Source organism: Apteryx mantelli, chromosome 15 (assembly GCF_036417845.1).
Source record: "Apteryx mantelli isolate bAptMan1 chromosome 15, bAptMan1.hap1, whole genome shotgun sequence".
In the NCBI taxonomy this organism is placed as follows: domain Eukaryota; kingdom Metazoa; phylum Chordata; class Aves; order Apterygiformes; family Apterygidae; genus Apteryx; species Apteryx mantelli.
In genome coordinates, this window is record NC_089992.1 from 23,082,475 (window position 1) to 23,102,400 (window position 19,926).

Sequence of the window (19,926 nt, forward strand, 5' to 3'; positions counted from 1 at the left end):
ATTTAGGAGCTGTAAAAAACAGATCTGCAGGAAGAATATTTGAGCAGCAGGATTACTGAGAGGTGAAAAAACCAAATCCTGCCCGTCCAGAGTGGAGGAAAGCATGCTGGCCCCAGCCATCTGGGCAGAGCAGCCACGGGGTCGCAGCCTTTCCAGGACCCTTGTCACAGGCCTCCCCTAACCTCTGATCAGCACCTCGCAGTGAGCATACAACACACGAGTCTCATCTCGGAGCCACCCTCTGCCTGCCCCAGGTCCCTGACCCCAGCATGCATAGCCCAGGCACTATCTGCCACTCACACGTGGCTTTGGGCATGGTCACAGGAGCAACCGCTCCACCTTTGCTCAGAAAGCTTCTCCACACTGTCCTTGCTGCCACAACCCCTGTCACCACATCAGCACCACCCTCCTTGGGCCAGTGGTCCAACAGCCTCCCCAAGACACCCATTCCCAAGGTAAGGGGACAGCAGGGATCAGCAAGCGCTTCAAGATCACGAGGCTCTAGCCCTGCACTAGAGTTGGCAAGACAACATTTGAGAGCCACTTCTCAAAGGTCTCTTTTGCTTCCCGTCTGGGTAGCTGGAGACCTGTCACCCAGGTCCTCTACCCTCAGCCTCGCTCTTCAGTAGCATCCAGGGCTCAGCGGTCTGCTCCTGAGTGCCCGAAGTCCTGCTCGCCATGGTGTCCTCCCCGCTCACACACAGTCACTCAGGACCTGCTCCCTTTCTGTGGGGGGTTTGGTGCCACACAAGGGGCTGCAGCAGAGGGGATCAGCCAGGAGCTCCGGTTTTCCCACCCCTAAGTTTGGGCTGGATGAAGGACTTGCTCTTCCTGTCCGGACTCTCCTCAGCCTACTCCTTTCCCTATTTGTCTTCCACCTCATCCCACTTCATCCCTCTGGCAAACCAGCTCACCAGCCACATCTAGTTGTCATGCCAACATCTGCATGCTCTCCTCTGTGTCTGGAGCATTTCTCCTGGACTGATCTTGCAGAGAGACTGCCCTCTAAGCTCAAATCCCTCTTCAGGGACCAGGGGTGCTTTGACATCTACTAGAAACCCTCCAACTAATGATGCTGGCCTGATGGAAATAGTGCCTGCCTTAGCTAGGGACAACAGCTTAAACACAAGCAACCAGGTGCAGAATTGCATCTATTTAACTGCCCCTCTGAATATACAGCCACAGTTTTCCTGGGGCTGCAGAGCCCCATCTCACCCCACTGAAGGGCTCTGCTTCAGACCCCTGCTGACTTGCTGCAGTTCAGTCCACAACCTCAGAAACAGAAATTAAACAACTCCCTGACTCATTCGGACACTTCTCTGCAGCAAAAAAACCCAAAGGATTCTTTGCTGCCCTCCATTTCACAAAGAAATGCGTACCAGAGGCCGCCTCTGTCGGGCCATTGAACCAAAAGCCTGCAGCAGGCATGATGGAAAGGAGAGCAAGGGCTGGCAGAGGACTCTGGAGGAGCGCTGCCCTCCCACTGTCACTCAATGCTTGTCTTTGTTGAAGTTACAGGAGGAAAGTTCTGACTTTCCCGAAAGTTTCCTCCATCTTGCAATGAAAAAGAAATATCTTTGGAGGAGGACGAGCACTCATTTAGCCAATAGCCCAATTTCTCTGACAGAAATATTTTAGTAGGGACTTTTTTTTTGGCTATCCCCAGTCAGAACAGAGTACTGCAACCAGCCAGGCAAAAGGTCTTACACTTTTCACAGCATGAAACCAAGTCTCCCAACAGCTGGAGAACCAAACACTAGTAGAACCCATCCATGGTCCTCTTGAGAAGGAAGTTAAAAGACACAGCCATCATTCCTGGGCTGAAGCAGTACCAGCTTCACAAACACTTTTACCTCCCAACCCAAAAATGCTCATGACAGAACAGTTCAAAACATATTCCTGAAACTACTTGGATGGAAGGGGACCTGCTGTTAGGTCATTTAACCCATTAGCCCTCAGGCAGCTGGAATTTCTTTGTGCCCAGGGCATGCCTGATGAACATGATCAAGTCTAGCCTTCAACATCTCCAGCCATGGTGAGTCTACAAACCTTCCTCGGAAGTTTACACACTGCTTAATTGCCCTGATAGTTATGCACTGCAGGGTTTTTTGTGTTTTTTTTTTTTGTAAAGAGCAGCTGATTTCTCAGCAGCAACAAACACTCAGGAAAGCTTTCTCTGGCATACTCTCTCTATTGTTCATCTCCTTCACACAAAACGTTCCTAATGAAGAGGGAAAGAAGGATCTTGGCTTCTTTCAAAACAATCTGAAATATTATATTAAAAACATGCACCGAGTGTTGACATATTTAGTGCGTTGCTTTATAAAGCAAATTACCCGAGCTTATTCAGAGCTTGACACTATTAAGACAACATACATCTATGCAACTAGAGGGATGTCACTGCAAGAAAGGCCCACTTTTGTGAAGTGTACAGCACCTACCCAAGCAGCAAGGCACCCCCAGCTCTGACTTCAGCGGGAGCTGAAAGCAATCAGCCTCATTCAGCATCTCACAGAACTAAGCCTCCAAAGGAAGAAGTGCAAGGGATGTTCAAGTACCACTAAACAGGCTAACTCACATGTGAGGACCACAGCAGGTTTCAGACCCATGAATCCTCCTTGCCCAACATACCAGCTCCTCATCAAGAGATCTTCAGACTTTCAAGTCTGGGAAGACATGTGACTTGGCATACCAAACCCTACTGACAACACCTGCACTATGGAAGCAAACCCCAGGATTTCCCTCACCACACCAAGTCCACCCCCTTGGAAATGGGCAGAAAGTTTCAAATCAGTAGACTGCAAGCTGGGAGACGTCTGGGTTTCTCTCTCTACTAAAAGAGGCAAGACAACAACCCACCGTCAATGCGGGCAGTAAAGGACCTGCGTGTGCCCATGAACCATCTAGAGCTAGAAACACCAAAAAGTGGCAATTTCTGTCTAAGCTTCAAGCAAAAACCTTTTAACAATACAGCAGTCAGATCTTAGAGCCACCACAGACTTCAATCCTTCCTGCTACAAGTGCAAGGCGCAGTTCTCAGATCTGCCTTTGCTAGCAGGAACATATAGCACAGCTGCAAGCGGTGATACCAAGAAATCCACATACATTCCCCCGCTCCGAGAAACAGAAAGACACAAAGCTGGGAAGCGCTCATCAGGAAAGTGGGCCAGAAGTTTTAATAGCACTTGCCACAGTGGCTTTGAGAAAACTTTCATTAAAAGTAAAATCCATGTTGAAACACATGCGCACACAAAACAGCCCACGTCCAACCCCTAGTAGTCAAGACAGTGTTTTTTTCTCCCCTATACTTTTCATGGCAGGAACAAAATCAAGATGGAATAGAGGAGACACATCCACCTGGATGCCTGTGGGGCGAGCGGGAGGCAGGGGAGGGCAGCAAAGCCCTGGCAGTACCAAGTGGTACCCTGGGGCAGATCAAGAAAGGCACAGAAAAGGAAGGGAAGAGATTTGGGGTTTCTCCTCAAGCTTCCGAACATGGGCAGCTGTCTGTCAAGGCCCCCACCCAGCTGGGTTTTGCCTCACGCCTGGCATACGCAGAACCTGCAGAACCCCGTTCTTTTCACCAGTCGCCTTTGAAGTACTCCAGGCTCCAATGCAACAGGGTTTTCCAGACATAAACTGATGCTCAGAAAACAAATAGACATAGAAAAAGCTTTCATTATGAGGCTGGTTTGCGTCCAAAAGGAGCCCAGGGGCCAGACTAAGGTAGGAAACAGTACCTTAACAGCCTCTTGCCAAAGGCACACGTGAGATATGACTCTCCGCGGACTCATGGACCACTCCAGCTACATGTTGTTTTTCCGGGATGGGGGCACAAGGGACAAAGCGGTTTTCCAGCACTATCTTCTGCCCTGAACATTAGCCCTAACCAGGGCCGTACAGGACAAAAGCCCAGATAACCTCAAAAGAGGCTTTGCATTGACTTCTTTGGACACCGGCGCGCGAGCTGAGTGTGGACCATCGCCCCCTACAGCCCTGTCATGGCACCTTCTCCACCATCCCAGAGCATGAAGGTAAGTCTCCTACCTCTCTAGGGATGTTGAAAGCCTAAGCTGTTTGCAAGACAGAGATAAGGCTGTTTTAAAGCAAGGATGGAGAACTTCATTCTTACTTTAATAGCATGTACTGCCGTAGTCTCCAGCTGACAGGAAGCCTTTCCCGCCCACGCATCACGTACATCGGGTGTCTATCAAAGACTATCCTCACGCCAAAGAAAAGCTGCCTAAAGACAGGACAGATACCAGGCAGGGAGGAAGATAGGGCAAGGCAAGAATTAGCCAGGTAGCCAGCAGCAACGCATGCCAGGTATCCGGACTCTTACTGCCCCACCAGCACATCGGTTCTCCTCCAGGGGCCAGATGTTTTGATGCTGACAAAACCACCATATCCTGCCCTGCCATAAGCAGCACCCTGGCAGAGACCTTTAAGCACATCTTGAAAGGCTGCTGGCATCAGGACAGACATCTCAAGAGAGAAGTGACCAGCACTGCTCTTCCTCTAATGTGCGAGAAACATAAGGGAAGGAAAGGGCGTAAGGGGGGGAAGTCAGGAAAAGAGGGAATCTCTGAAAGCCACTGTAAAAGTCTCAGCACTGAGAACATGGTATGATTTTCTTTATCACATTCCCATCTGAACAACCTGCAGTGCTATTAATTATTCAGCCATGGAAAGTCACATTTAAGGCAGCCACACGCACACAACATTCGTGATGGAGGGGCAGAGCTCTACAGTTCTTCACAGACACTCCTCCTTGCGACTGAGCCTGCTTCTGCCAAAGCCCTTGGCTTTGGCTAAGATACACAGCAGATTTTATCCTTTCTGGGCTCAAATTCAGTTTCTGCAGATCATCTCCCCATTCTCTCAGGCAGGAAGTGTGCTCTACCCCACACCTCAGAGCTCATCATGTTTTTGGGCCTGACACTTGCAAGGATGACCCTTCCCCACCAGCTGCCCAGAGGGACCTCCAGTTCTCCATGTCCAGCTCCCTCTCCCCGCTCACAAAGCTGGCCCCAACACCTGCCCACTGACAGGGCCACCTGCATCAGGGACTGGAGTGTCACAGGACAGGCCCCATCCACAGTCACGACTCTGTAATACTCCATCTCCTCTCTTGCCCACACCTGTCCAGAGCACTTAGAAAGGCAAACAAGAGGGATACGGCACATGTCCCTTTTGCAAAGGATCTCCTTTTCCACTCTCCTCTGGAGACAGCAGCTCTTAGAGGGCAAGACAGGATTGCCATTGAGGAGTCCTACATTTGAGGTCTCAACATCTGGGCAGAGAAAGATGCAGCCAGAAGCCCTGACCCGCACACAGGGGAAGTCCAGGGCCCAGAGCTACAGAGACAGCTCTGCAGTGGTGAGCAGCCGGCAGCACCATAGTCATACGAGGGGAGCCTGAAGAAGGGCAACACAGTGATTAAAACATTTGTCTGGAATTTGGGAGCTCAGGAACCAATCCCAGATTCCCAACTGTAATGTTTGGGGAGGAACGGACAGGAGGTGTCACAGAGGCAGAAGCCTAAAATCCCTAAAGTACCCTCAAGTGCATTTACCCATGGTCTGACTCCATCTGCAAGATCGAGTCCTTCATGTGAAGTTCTTTTTACCCAGGACAGGTTGGCACAGCTGGGGTAGGACTGAACTGGACAGCTCAGTATCAGCACATACTGTCCCACTCCAGAACGCAGCTAAAGCACCTCAGCCACCCAAGCTGCAGATGGACCTCCAGAAGCCCCCAGCACACAGCAGACCCCTAGCTCTAATCTAATCTCTTGGTTTACCATAAATACCATACATTCACCTTGTAAGGGCCTACTTCCCATTAGTCATGCAGGGAGAGACCTCCTTCTTACGACTCAGAGCCTGGAGGCCCATGGAGCAGGTTCAGCAGTGCCTCTGAATTTGGTCATGCCTGCTGCTCCTACACTTCTGTTCCTCTCCAAACCTCCTGATGTTTTATCAGCACTAGCGACCAGACAGCTTCCCTGCAAAACCATTTCCTTTGGAGACCCACTGAGCAAAAGGAAGGCATCACAATAGATTAGAGGGATCCAGGGCTTGCTCTCATTTGTATTCCAGCCCAGGCACAGCCTTCAACATGGCTGAGAAAAGCAAGGCAAGACAAGGCCTACAGAGAATGCCTAAAGATTATTTCTCTCAGATTTCAATTTATTTTCCATCATTAATGCTTTTGAAAACCCAACACGTCCTGCAAATGAAAAGAGCATGTTAAGCATTCAGAGTTGAAAAGAAAGAAAAAAAAAAAAAGAGCACATGCCTAGCACATTCAACCATTGTATCAAGCTCGCCAGGGAGATTTGGCAGTGGCACCAGACACCCACCTATCAATGCAGCTAAGAGATGAGGCTTTGGTGCAAGTTGAGCACCACCCTCTCTCAGAAGATACTACAACGATGCTAATCCTCCTCCACTGATTCCAAAGATGTCCATCACTGCATGCCCATTCAAGCCTCTTCCTACAGTCCTGAAAAAGCAAGGACATTAGCCAAGAAAGCAGAGGATGACAGTGTAAGTCAAGGCCATGAACATTTCACATTGACAGAGAGAAGGAAGTACTAGGGGGAGAGCAACTATAAAGGCTTGCATGAAGAATGAGATGAGCTGGAGTTTTCCGTAATATAGAGAAAATTGCTTTCGCCAACCATCTGCAGTTTTAAAGCAATTACATTTGGGGGAAAGCCGAGAGCACATCTGAGTGCTGCACATATGATGTGTGTGTTTTAAAATGTAAGAACCAAGCAAAAAAAAAAGGGGGGGGGGGACACATCTTAAAAAAAAAAAAAAAAAGTGATGCAGTAGGTACTGAGAGAATAAAAATATTTATATCTCAGGAAGGGACACAGCTTGGAGGCATCCAGACAACCCAGCAAAAGGACAACAGTGTGCTCAGGAAAGGAGGTGGAGCCCGCAAGATGCTCCATGCTTGTCAGGAGTATGAAGTCCCACCACAGTATCACTGCTCTTTATTTACCAGGACATACCATAGCCAGCAACCAGGCTGAAGAGCTGTCCTATCTGAGGGCAGAGAGGGCATGAGTTACAGGCACACAGAGAAAGAAGTTACTCATGAAAACACTTCCCTGAGTAACAAATGCAGACTGGGACCACCTGACACTGTCTGTTTTGGGGGGAGAGGGTACCAAAACCATCCCAGGCACATGCCACCCTCTGAGATGGAGCAATCGCCTCCTGCCACAGTTAGCCCTGTCTGCAGTCTCCCAGATGCCCTATGGCAACTAAAGCAATTTTTTAGCCTGAACTGTAACCTTAGGAAACCAATACAATTTCGGCATCTTTTAATGTAGCTAATCAAATGAAAACAGGAGACCTGCAGCTCCTCTCCAGGGACTGCCAGCGCCTGGAGCCGTTCAGAGGGCAGGGCACTGTGGTGGTTCAGCGAGAGCTGCCCTGCTTTTCCTTCTCTACGCATAGCGCTTCCCTGCAGATCAAGCAGACTATCCAAGCACATTCAAGAGACTGAGACCTGTCCCAGCCACATCAGTTTCCAGTCCTGCAACCAGAGACCACAACAGGATTGTGGCCTTTGTGGTACATCCTTAAAGGAGTCTGCTAAGAACCAGGTTCCACCAGCAGGTTCTAGCCATTGCCAAAGCCCCTTGACTTGGCTATGGAAAAGCCCCAAGGAGCAGAAAGAGGACACAGCTGGAACAGCAGCAAGAGACAGGGTCTCGAGCACCAGAACGGTACAAATCACAGCAGATGCAGGGTCAGTTATACCTCCCCTTACTGAAAGCAGCAAAAAAGACAGTAAACAGTGAGGGTCATTTAGTTTGGCAGGCAAACAGTGAAGACCTGCAAGCACAATTACAGCATTTTTAGTATTGACTCAGCTCAGGGAGCCCTCAGAGGGGTGGAGGGACCCAGCATCAGCTCCACCTGAGCACCGCATTCAAGGGAGGCTTCCATTAACAGCTCCTGTTTCATACGCACACAGAAAATCCCTCCCCGAAAGCTCTGACGACACAGCAGCTGAGCTTTGCTGGGTGGAGCCGAGATGCTGTTTGCTTTAATTAAAACACCATTCACCCTAGGCTTTCGCACTCCGGCTGTTCACACTGGAGGAACACTAACGAGCCAGAGCCGCTGTGGCCGGCAGGAATTAGGGCCAGGTCTCACTGTGCTTAAACATCTTTGATAACGTGCTGCTGCAAGATGAAATATTTCAATTGGACCTGCCTTAATACTTCTGTTTAAGAACCTGTGGGCTGATCCAGAAACCCAGTAAGCACCCCTCCACCTTCCAATAAAAGCCTTTCCAGCTCCAGATTCAGACAGGGAGGCAATAGCTTTATTTGGTTCCAGACAAGAAGTTCCTTGAAGCTTTAAGAAATATTTCTCATCTTTCCCCTACAAACCCTCACTCTTCAATCTGCTGGAATTGGAAAGGATCCCAGGCCATAAACACGTCTTCTCTAACTACTAAGGTGGGCAGGGGCTCAGCTGCCCAGATGCCCAAAGTTGCTGTATTGACTGCTGCCAGCACCGCCTAGACATCCAATTTATCAGCTGGACGCCCCTTTTACTTGCCAGCAGTGCATGCTCCCCTCGTCTTTATCTTTTTCAGGGACAGGTGCAGGAAGAAGAGAAGTGGCATCCGCAGCTGCTGGTGAAAGATCCCCTTTTAAAAGAATCATTGTTCTGCTATTATTACCAACTCTTACCAAGTGGAATTGAGACATGAAGTAGATTTGTGCCCAAGATAATGACATTTATTAGACAAGCTATTGAGGACAAAACAAAAGGTAACAGTGGAGAGCCACTGACAGAAATGCTAAAGAAAAAAAAATCCATTGAGAATACAAAGCAGAGCAGTACTAATAGTCGGTGCTTCCCGCCAGCGATTGGAAACCTTGAGCAGTGTCTTAACAACACCGGGGGAGGGAAGGTCAGAGCCACTGAGCAAGAGGTGACAAATATCCATGTAAACAAAGGTGGCAGCACCAGCCTGCTCAGTCTCACCGGGGCCCCTACCAGGGATGGCGCATGCGGGAGCTGGCCAGGCCCCTCACCCCAATGTGTCGGGGCACACGCACCCACTGGGGGGCTCACAAGACTGCAACACTTACTCTTCCAGAGCAGTGCTCCGTTTCATGGGGCCCCTCGCACATGGGGGGTCTCCCAAGGAAAGGAGTTGCTCAGAAGACCCCCATACCTAGCCTCATCTCAGCCTGGAGATCACCAGGTCTTCAGAGCACACAGCTCAAGGCACGGGATTTAGTTGAACACTTTGCAAAATAGTCAGCAAAATAATGCTAATAAGACGTTTCATATCTCTGCACAACCCCCAGCCCAAGGTTTCCTCCAGCTTCCCAGTTCTGGGTTGCCTCCACCACACACGGTCCAGGCAGGGCTTGCCTGCATAGGGGACCACAGTATCCCTGGGCACTGGCTGTGCTGGGTTTCAGCTCTGCCTCCGGAGCAGCCTTCTTCCTGGGAGCTTTGCTTGTCACTCTCCAGAAGCACCCTGCCATCACCACCGCTTTGCTATCACCTTATTTCAGTCTTTCAACAGCCAAGGTGATCCAGAGCTCTCGGAGCTGAATTTCTCAACTCAGTCACAGGCGCTAACCAGCAAATTTAGCAGTACTCAGCTCTCCCACCTGAGCCACCCCTGCCCACCTCTTCCTTGGAGAGTGGCCCAAGAGGAAAAAGCAATGCTTGGCCTAACATTTGACTTGCTCTTTACAAGTCGGACAAGCCTCCAAGCATCTTTGTTCCACAGTGCCAGCCCAGAGCTTACCCACAACTTTCTCCTCAATTCTTCATGCAAGAATGCCACATGACACCTACACCATACGTTCTTACTACAGTCAAAGATGTCACCTCCAGAGCCAGTAACCCAGGGAAGGTTGGGATTCAGTGCATGTTCTTGTACCCCACAGCCTAGTCACTGTAGAACAGAGCAGGAGAAAATGATCCCATCTTGGCAGCTCCCTAGAACGGCTGGGGCACTTCATTAATGCCAGATTAATCCCGTGATTAATCCCACGGAAAATGCCTTGAAAATCATGAATCCATTTAGACTGTTTTATTAGATTAAAAGGAAGAGTGTCCTACCCCTTTCCTCCTCACTGAACAGATATTCCCACAAAACCTTTCTGTGAAATTGTATTTCTGATGGGAAAAAAAACAAACAATAATAAAGTCTTCCATTAGAATCCCTCAGCTTGGGTCGTTTCGCAGCCAGGCAGCCCAAGCCTCCAGGGACATTAGCTGGAGCCTGGCATGCTGCTTGTACCTCTCCCACCAGCACAGATCCAGGCCGTTTTGCCCCAACTCACACAAGGGTCAAGAGCTAAACCTACAGCTAGCTGCAGGGGAGCTTTGGGGAGCTCACAGAAGACTTGCTCAGCTCTTGAGACAACTGGCCCTTGCTCAAAGGCCAGACCACAGCAGAGATCTTTGGGAAAACATAGCTGAGATTGCAGCTGCTAAACAACTGTTGGTCTGGACCTTGGCGATTTCTTATTTTAAATTTCCAGCCCAGACTTAAAACATGAAAAGCCACCAAATCCCTAGTCCCCAAGCCAGCCCCCAGGGAAACTTGCTCTCACACCAGGACCTTTCATCCCGACCCTCCTCGCCGGCCGAGGCTAGCATGGCAGGTTCAGGTAGGAGCCGTGGACACGGGGAGGTGCAGGACGGGAACACGAGGGTGTCCCTGCAGCCGAGCCGCTCTGGAGACATTTATTGCTTGTGACACATTGTCAAAGTGAGACGCGCCTCATTAATCAGAGCTGAAGCAAACAAGAACGCTCCTTAGCAAATTATAAAAAATTAGGGAGGCTCTCGGGGGCTTAACAGCCTTCCCTCATCCCCCGGCTCCTGGGGGCCGGGACAAGCCCAGGACTGCTCAGCACCATCGCATCCGCCACCGTCCAGCCCGGGGGCCAGGCAGCACGATGCGAGACACCTCCTCGCCCGCGGGGCTCGTGATGCTCACCTCTTCCCCCCACCGGGAAAGAAAACACAACCGCCTTAAACGCGGCTTCTCCTCGGCTGCATAAGCTCTGCGGCAGGCCGCCGTCATTAGCACGCGTAACCGGCTGCTCCCTGCTCCGGAGGGCTGCCTTTTAGATCCATGAATTATGCCAGCGATGGCGCAAGCGGCGCTTTGCTTGGGGTTTCGCTGCCTGGGCCGCGGCGAGGTAGGAGCCCGGGAGCGCAGCCTCCTCCCCGCATGGGGATGCTGAGCCCAGCTCCCCGCTGCTTTCCATCCTCCCTCCCTGTGTCCCACGCGGGGCCACCTCCCCTCTCGGGCGAGCGCGGCGGGGAGCAGGTAGGTGCGGCGACACTGACACCGGCTCGCAGCAGCAGCAGCTCTCAGCGCAACGACCCGGAGGAGCCGAGCCCAGGAGAGGGGCTGCCGCTGGCACAGCCCTCGCCTCCCGCGCCGTCCCCGCGGCCCCCCTTGCCGCGGGCAGCTCCAGAGGGTCCATCCGACAAAACCACGTGAACAGCCCCGAGCAATGGCTTTTCCCCTCCCCTTCGCCGAAATAGCCGAGTGCCAGGTTTAAATAAGCAGCAGTGGGTCAGAGACACCAGCAACCGTCGCAGAGCCGGGTCGGATTCAACACGCGCCGGCTGCAGAAAGACAGACCTCAAGCAGCCACGCCGGGCACTTGGAGAGTTCTAAAATAAAAGGTTTCAATTCACAGTTCCTAGAGCGTTTTGTTTCCCAGCTCCTGAAAAAGAACTAATTGACTGCTCCAAAGTGGCATTTTCTGCTAAGGAAAAAAGAAAAAAACACTATTTTTAAAAGCTTTTTTTTTTTTTTAAATGACATGGCTTTCCTTTGTTGGTTAAGCTGAGCTGACACAAGCTTTTCTGTTTGTTTTCCAAGATTTATCAGCCAGAGGAATCCTTCGGGTCATTTCTGCCTTGCCCGCGGTGCCCCGGAGTTTTGCACCGCCGCTCTTCGCCCCAGCCTTCCCGCAAGCGCTTCCGCCGCTGCAGAGCTCGGCCCGCGCGGGAACGGGCGCCGCGGCCTCGCGCCGGGGGGAGCCCAGGCTGCGGGTGCAGCCCGCGGAGGGGCAGAGCGCGCGCCCCGCGGTGCCCGGCACGCTGGCTTTCGCCGCGGAGGGCTGCGCGGCAGAGCTTTTGGATGCCGCGGAAAGGCGAGCCAGCGGGGCAGAGGCAAGCGGAGGCTGCTGCGATGCCGCGGGCGAGCCCTGCCCGACGAGCCGGGCCCCTTCGCGAGCTGCCTGGGACTCTGCGAGCGCCCCAGCCCTCCGCTTTCCAAACCCCGCAGCGAGCAAAGCGACCCGAGAGCCGAAGCCAGACCCACGGGAGCCCAGCAGCCCTGTCAGGCGGGTCCAGCAGCGCGAGATCAGGCTGCTTTTCTCTGCCCAGGGATAGAGGGATGCTGCGGAAAAGCAAGCGGTTTTCACCCCGGTAACACCTCCAGTCACCGACCAAGGAGCCCAGAGAAAAGACGACTCTCCTCCACCAACACAAGCATCGAACAAGAAGGCAGGGACGGGATTTGGACGCTTTCCAAGATAACATCCTCACGGCGCTACCCCTGCAGCCGGGGCAGAGGGACGACTCGCTGCACGCAGCCACCTCCCATCGCTAAAGCACCACCAACGCTGCCAAAGCCCTCCCTAGCACGCGCTGCAGCCGGGGAGGATTTGGGAAGCAGAGCCGTGCAGACACACGAGCCTGGAGCCACCAGCACGGCGCAGCCAGCAACTCGCACGCCACCAGGAAGGATCCCCCTTAGAAACAGCAAAGGGGACGCGTGAAACGGCCGAGCAGGACTAACCCACGGGGACCGCGAGGAGCCGCGCAGACTCACCGTGCTGCCGGGACGCCTGCTAGGAGGGCGAATGCCCGACCACCTCCGCCGGGGCCAAACCAGCCCCAGGTGCTCGCCCAGGGCCCGTATAGCTCCTGCAGGAGCCACACAGGTGTCCCGCACCTCCTGCCCTCCCGGGCTGCCCGCTCCCTGCCCTCCTGCTTTGCAGCCGTGCGCAGCTGTAGCCCGTTCGGCTGCCGAAGCCGGCCCGAATCGCTACCCCGGGGACGGCATCTGCTCGCAGAAGGAAACAGCGAGCGGTGCCCACTGCCGCGTCCCCGGCTTCCTCTCTCCTTCCCCATCCTGCTGCCCTCGTGCTGGGGGAGACACGAGACGCGGGCGCACGGCAGGCCCCGCACCCGGGGCTGACCACCCCACCGCCGCCTTTCCGGTGCGCGGCACGGCGGGACCGGCGGGAGCCAAAAGGCCCCGTGGAGCCGGCGTCTCCCTGCACTGGCTGTACTGAGGAAGGAACAAAGAGCAGCGCTGGGCAGGCTAAACCCAGCCCTCCGCGGCATTTTCCTAAATTAAACAATAAACAAGGCGCTGTTTCTGCTTTTCCTTACGCTGCAGTTCCTTATTAATCCCCACAGTAAACACAAAGGAAAAAAAACCCAAACAATTTGCCTAAGAGGCATGCTTTCTGCTTAAAGCTACCAGCCGATGCTAAAGGCAGATGATGGCCCTGCAACGGCAAACGCGTCTCGGAAGCAGCAAGGACCGGACCGCAGGGCCTGGCCGGAAAGGGCAGAGCCGCAGCGCCGGGACACCTCCCCGAGGAGCCGCGGCAGCGGGCGCCGGAGCCAGCGCCGGAGCGCCGACCCCGAGCCAGCCCCTCGCACGGGCGCCACGGGGCAGCGAAGCAGCACGGCAGGGCCGTCGGCAAAACGTCACCCCCGCCTCGGGGTCTGCCACCTCCGCGGCCCTCGGCACCCCGCCGGGGAAGGGATGGGAGCACGCCGGGCTGCGGGGACTCAGCGGGAGGCAGAGCGCAATTGCCTGCCTGGAAGCGGGCCAGGGCACGGGAACTAACACCCTGCTCCTGGTGACTAATGCGGTGCAATGCTGGTTTAATGAGAAACGGCCATTCGAAGCTTAACGTCTCCGCTGGCAAGTCCCCCCTCTCCCTCCTCTGTAGCTGTTCCTGGACAGTGCACCGAGCTAATTAATTACAGAGCACAATCCAATCAGCCAGGCCATCCTATTTCAGTTAAAGGCTTTTAAGAGATGATGCCGTGAAACTCCAGATGGGCTGGGCCGGCCCAGGCCTCCGGCAGCGCCGGGCCGCTTGAGGAGCCGGCACTCCGCTGCGGCTCGAGCTGAAGGCCCCGATCCAAACGCGCTGGAAAAGATTCGCCGCTTGTGACGCTACCTGTGCACTGGGCTCCTAAGGCCGTGTCTACCCAAGGAGACGTTTGCCGTCTCCCTCCGCTTGCGTCTTGCCGTGTGCGGCTAGCTACATCTAAGGCCAGGCCCTGCCGGGAGGCTGCTGGCTTAGTTTCGGCCCATTCTCGTGCCCCTCGCGCTCGGGAGTGACCCCCCGTCCGCGGGATGGGTTACGTGGCCGCAGAGCGCCCCGGTCCCGGGCGGACTCTCCCGGGCTTCGGCCACCTCGGCGTGGCCCTGCGGCACCGTGCCCAGCACGCTTCAGCCTGCCGCGAGGCCAGCGGAGGCGAGGGAGATGCCCACCTCCCTCCCTCCCTGGGCTGAGGCTGCTCCTCGCCGCTCCCACGAGCGCCGAGCACCGGCCACGGCTCAGCAGCAGAGTACCAGACCTGCTGGAGATGGGATCTGCCGCATCCCGGACTGCGAGCTCCACAGCACAGCCATCGTTCCCATCCCCTTCCGACTCGTTCTTCCTTCGCCGCGGTGCTGGAGGACTCGCGCTTCAGAAGGGAGACCTGCTTTTCCAGCCCTTAGGGCTGGCTGGCTTGGCTCAGTGGGCTTAGGAGTCACCTGGCAAAGCCAGGCCTGGCTCAGGGAGGGATTCGGACACCTCTTAGGGCCTCTGGAAAGCATCGCCCGGGGAGAGCTTGCTATGGGCTCTCCCCTGCCGACTCCCTCTCCAGGCTCTGACACCCGCAAGGCCTCGCTCCCAGCAGCTCCTCCTTGGGAGAGAGGGGAAAGGAAGGTACGGAGAGATCCTTCTTCCCTCCAGACCTGGCGGCAACCTGCTCGGATGGCAAGTGGGGACAGGAGAGTGGTTAAAGCGGTAGGATGCTGGAAAAAGCAGCATGATCATTATTGTTGTCATTGATGCGTTAATCTCTACCTAGGATGTTCTCAGCTTTGCAGCGGTAGCTTAAATCTCCTCCCCAGGCTAAAAAGTGTGGGACTTCAACCAAAAACAACTCAGAAGCACTGACAAGGGAGAAGTTATCACATCTGCAGCCCTTTGACCAAGGTTGTGGCTTGCATTAGCTCAACCCGCTTGGTCCTAAATCAGCAACTGTCCCTCCCCCCGACCACGGCAACGGATTCATTCAGTAGGCTCCCTCTGTGCCTCGGACAGCCTGTTTTCCTTAATCACACCACATCTTAGGCCCAGTTGTGATCAGAACTGAGTATCTCCTGCTGCCTTCCCAAGCCACTCACTGGAATGGTATTAAAAAAAAAAAAAAAAAAAAAAAAAGACTTGGAAATTCAGATTTCATCTTCTAATAAGGAAAAGCAAAACCAAAGGGCAAGATCAGTTCAGCCCGACTGGCGGTTCGTAATGCTTGGATGCCATGTTTCCCTCTGCCTGGTCACAGTGGAACGCAACGGCAATACTGCCTGAGCAGCCAGAAAAACTCCTTTACTGATATTTAAGCAGACGGCTAATGTACAGGGAGGGATTCTGAAGTCAGCCTAACACCGAGGCAGGATCGGGTCTCCGTTCTGTTCTCTGATGTTGGTCCTGGTCCCTCCAAAGCGCCAGCGTCCCAGAAAGCTGAGACCCAGCCGCCTCTGCGAACTCAGAGGGCAGCAGATGCCAGGGCCAGATCCTGAGTATCTTCCAACGACTCAGTATGGTTGCACTGCTTTATGCCAGCTGAGCTTGCAGCTTCTCGTGTTCAGTGATGAAAGTGGATGATTCTATGATTTACTGATCCTACACTTGGTTAATTTTGCCTTCCAGGGTGAGGATAAGCTCTTGGATTTGCAGACATTTTGAGGATTGTGGGTTTAATTTTTTTTTTTTATTGTGTGTGCATGCATCAAAAGGTCTTATGCTTTGATCCAAAGCCCAACAAAGTCAACGCAGGGGATATGCATCAAGTCTAAACATGCTCCTGTCACAGGTGGCATCAAAAGCTTGTTGCCATTTAAATGAGCGTGGATTCTGTTCTCTCTTAGTCCAGCCCACGTCACAGCAGCTTGACCTCCACAAGGAGTTTGCACCGTTGTACTGACCTAAGGAGATCATAACCCCCAACTCAGGGCAAGAAACATCCATGCCTTATTTGGGGTTTTGCAGCACCCTACAGCAGTGTAATGACTGGAGGGACATCTGTGAAATAACTACCGGGAGGGACAGAAAGCCTCTTCTCAGAGCCATCCTTGGCCAGACACCCAGCAATCCTGCATCATGACCTCCAGCAGATGCTAGCTGGATCAGGACCACGCAGGCTGCCATGATCAGTGCCACTAACATCAACGAGGGTTTGCACACAGACAACAACCTATGAGTTTTACTAATGCAAATTTGCAAAGGAACAATCTGACTTTGGCAGAACTGGAACACAAATGCGAGCGAAACAATGACGTTCACATGGCGCACGAACAGAAAGAGGATGCCGTTGAAGTGACAACACTACGGCGAGCTGAAATGACATCAAATAACTGGGTCCTCATGAACACACCGTACTTTCACATCTACAAAACTCATGCTCTCACAAGAGCATTTAATGAGCGTCTCCTTACAATGTCAGGAACAGACATCAGTGAGCAGCAAGGAGAGGAGCCAGAATTAACTGGGGGCAGTGAGAATGAGAAACGACCAACTCCAGACCTCTAACGCCAACTGCTATTACACGCTGATGAGAACCAGACGAGGGCTGAATCATTGCACCTAGCACACAATAGGAAGTGGAACCAAGTCATTGTCATGGGGGCACGGGAAGGAGCACCCCAGAGAGAACAGCCAAACCCTTCTCTACAGGCGACACCTACTCTGCTCGCCGGGTTACCAGAACGGGCACAGCTATTTGGAGAACAAATCTGAGGAGTCTATTCAAGGCAGACAGAATCTCTCAGATCCATCCACCTGTTTTAGACCCTAAAATGGTGAATACAAGTACAGCGATAACAATGAAACGTCACAGCTTCATCCGGAAAAGCAGTAACACCACTTCCTCATATTTACATCCCATGCCAGCAAGTCAGCAGGGAGGGAGGGGGCACCGCTTCTTTAAAACATCTGTCCCATACCACCCTTGGGAACATTCAGGAATGGGGACAGAAGAGCTATGTGCATCTGGATGAGCTATAAAATAAAATATGTCCTTCTTCCTGCTGCTGCTGCTGTGTCCCACACCAACACATTACAGGGTCTGGCCACAGAGAGGCCTCTTTTCATGGCAGCAATACAGCCACCATGGGATCCCACAGCTGGAGTCACTGTGCGGGGGGAGCTTCTGCTGCCTGATCCGAATCTGGCTCCAGCGGCCAACGAGCGAGACACAGACAGGATGGGGAGATGAGGAGACAGATGCTCCATGCATCCCTGCACTGCCATCGTGGCAGAGCGGGGACATCCCCCCGAGCTCCGAGTTCCCCTGCTGCAGCCATTTGGAGGGGCTTTTTCCCATGGAGACCGGGATCCAAAATTCTTCCAACACTTATCGCAAGCTCCTGGAGTGCATTTCAGGGATTTGGGCAGGAGGAGGAAATGGAAACTGTTCAATTAATCCTGAGGCCATCCCACTTAAATCCCTAGAGGACAGCTCCAGAGCATCTGGTTCTGGAAGTAATTCACTCATTCTCGGTGTTCTGGGTGTCCCTTAAAAACACAGCGTACCTCATGACGGCCAGGCCAAGGGCTCCCTCGGGAAGTGGCTGGTTCAGTGTGAAAAGATGAGCAGAAACGGAGCAGTGAGGGAAAAGCACCAGCCCTTCAGAAGAGGGCATCAACTGGAGTTTCTGCTATCAGCCCAGAGCACCTGCTCTGCACCCAAAAAGCACCAAGGAAACACGCCAGCGAGTGCCTGTAGCCCTTCAGCACCCATCCGCCCTTTGCCACAGCTGCAGCACCGGGATCACTGCTGGAGCCTGCACCGTCCCATTTTCTGTACCCTGATATGAACCCTTCCTAGGAGCCGCCAATTAAACCAGTGAACTGTTCTCAGCTCGGTCTCCCATGCATGAAAATGTCCTGTTACTTCGCACCTGCCAAGAGCTGTGTCCCAGCAGATTTATCTTGAGCTGACACTTGAGGATAATTAAACCCCTCTCGCTCCTGCGTTAGCAGCGCAGCAGATAAAAGAAGAGCCCTGGGGCCCTCCAGTCGCTGTTGCGGTGGGTTGCTCCTGTACCAGTCAAGTAACATGAGAAGAGACTCCATTTCTCAGCAGAGACGGGGGGGTGGGGGACACTTTTGCAATTTGCTCTAATTCAGAAGGGGACCTGATCTAGATCTAAGATGCATGCAGGCAGGTTCTCTAAGAGGGAGGATCATCTGGTGAATGAACTGTGCCGGAAATCCAATAACCAGGATCAAAGTGAATCCCCTTCATCACTAAGCCAGGGGTATCATCACTGAGCCTCTGTCCCTAGAGGTCCGGGCACTGCTCTCCACTCATCTCTCCCAGCTCTGGTGGGAGCTGCTCAGAGCAGGCACTGGCTCCCGTCACTTTGCACGCACCGCTGCTGGCACCAGCGGGAACCAGGGGCCCCTCCAGAGTCAGCGGGAAGTTGGCCAGTCTCGGGGGAGCGGCGGCAGGGAGAGGGGCCCGCCTGCCGCCGGCAGCGCGCAGCCCCCGCCGGAGCTCTGCCCAGCCCCCGCGAGCGCTGCCTGAGGTTGCAGGATGCCTCCAACCTCAAAGCCGAGGTTCGATCGCGGTGGCTTTGAGGTTGGCGCTCAGCATCTGCCATTGCTCCAGGCTGGGCCGCCGGCAGCCCGGGCCGGCAGCGGGGAGGGGGGCGACGGGGACCAGGGCGACCCCCACCCGCCCGCCCCGAAGCGGCCCGGCTCACCTGGGGGCCCGGCGCAGCGCCCCCCCCCGCCGCGGCGCCGGGCACCACCCGCCCCCGGAGGCTGCGCCATGCCCCGGTCTCCCGGGGGCCCCCGAGGCGGCGGCAGAGCCGCCCGCGGTGCCCCCACCGCAGCCCACCCCACGGCCCGCCCCGAGGGGTCGGTCGGTCCGCCCGGCCCCGGCCCCGGCCGCGGTTACCTCCGAGGGCGCGGGCGGCGGCCGGGCGAGAGGCGCCGCGCTGCTGCTGGGCTCGGCTCCGCGGCGCCGGGCGCATCCTCCGCGGCGGCCGCTCCGGGCTCGGCGCCCCGCCGCGCTCCGCGAGGCTCCGCCGGGCTCCGCGCTCCGCTCACGGCCCGGCGCGCCGGGCAGCCCGCTCCAGCGGCAGCGGCGGCGGCGGCGGGGGCGAGCGCATGCCCCGGGGCTGCGGCGGCGGCGGCGGCTGCGGCGCGGCCGGCCCCGCGCAGCGCGGCTCCAGGCTCCGCTCGCCGCCGCGGCGCCGCGCAGCTCCCGCAGGCAGCCGCGCTCCGGAGGCGCCGCGCCCCCGCCCGCCCGCTCGCCCCCCCCGCCGCCCGCGCCCCGCCGCGCCCGGTCCCGGCGACAAATCGCGGCGCGGGGCTCCCGCTCCCGCTCCGCCGCCGCGCGGGCTTTAAAGGGAGAGCGTCGCGCGGTTCCCCCCCCCTCCCGTGGGCTCCCCCCGCGGGGCTGCGCGCGGCCGGGCCGGCGCCCGCGGCGGCTCCCGGCGCCGCTGCCGTTGCGGCCATCAGTGTGACGAGGTGACAGGGCTCAGCTGAGTCCCTGGGCGCCGCACGGCCGGCGGGAAACCTGCCGCCTGGTTCTGGATGAGGGTCAGCGGTGGGGAGGCGGATGCCCGGAGCGCAGGGGTGCC

General features: G+C 55.0%; 1 protein-coding gene across 1 annotated transcript in view; it reads right to left on the bottom strand.

Annotated features, from left to right (window-relative positions):
• Positions 1-19,320, bottom strand: part of LINGO1 (leucine rich repeat and Ig domain containing 1) — a 238,608-nt gene extending 219,288 nt beyond the window's left edge. The window contains exon 1 of the mRNA XM_067305383.1: positions 19,239-19,320. The gene's annotated coding sequence lies outside the window, so the exon portion shown is untranslated. The remainder of the gene's footprint in view (positions 1-19,238) is intronic.
• Between the last annotated feature and the right edge of the window lie 606 nt (positions 19,321-19,926).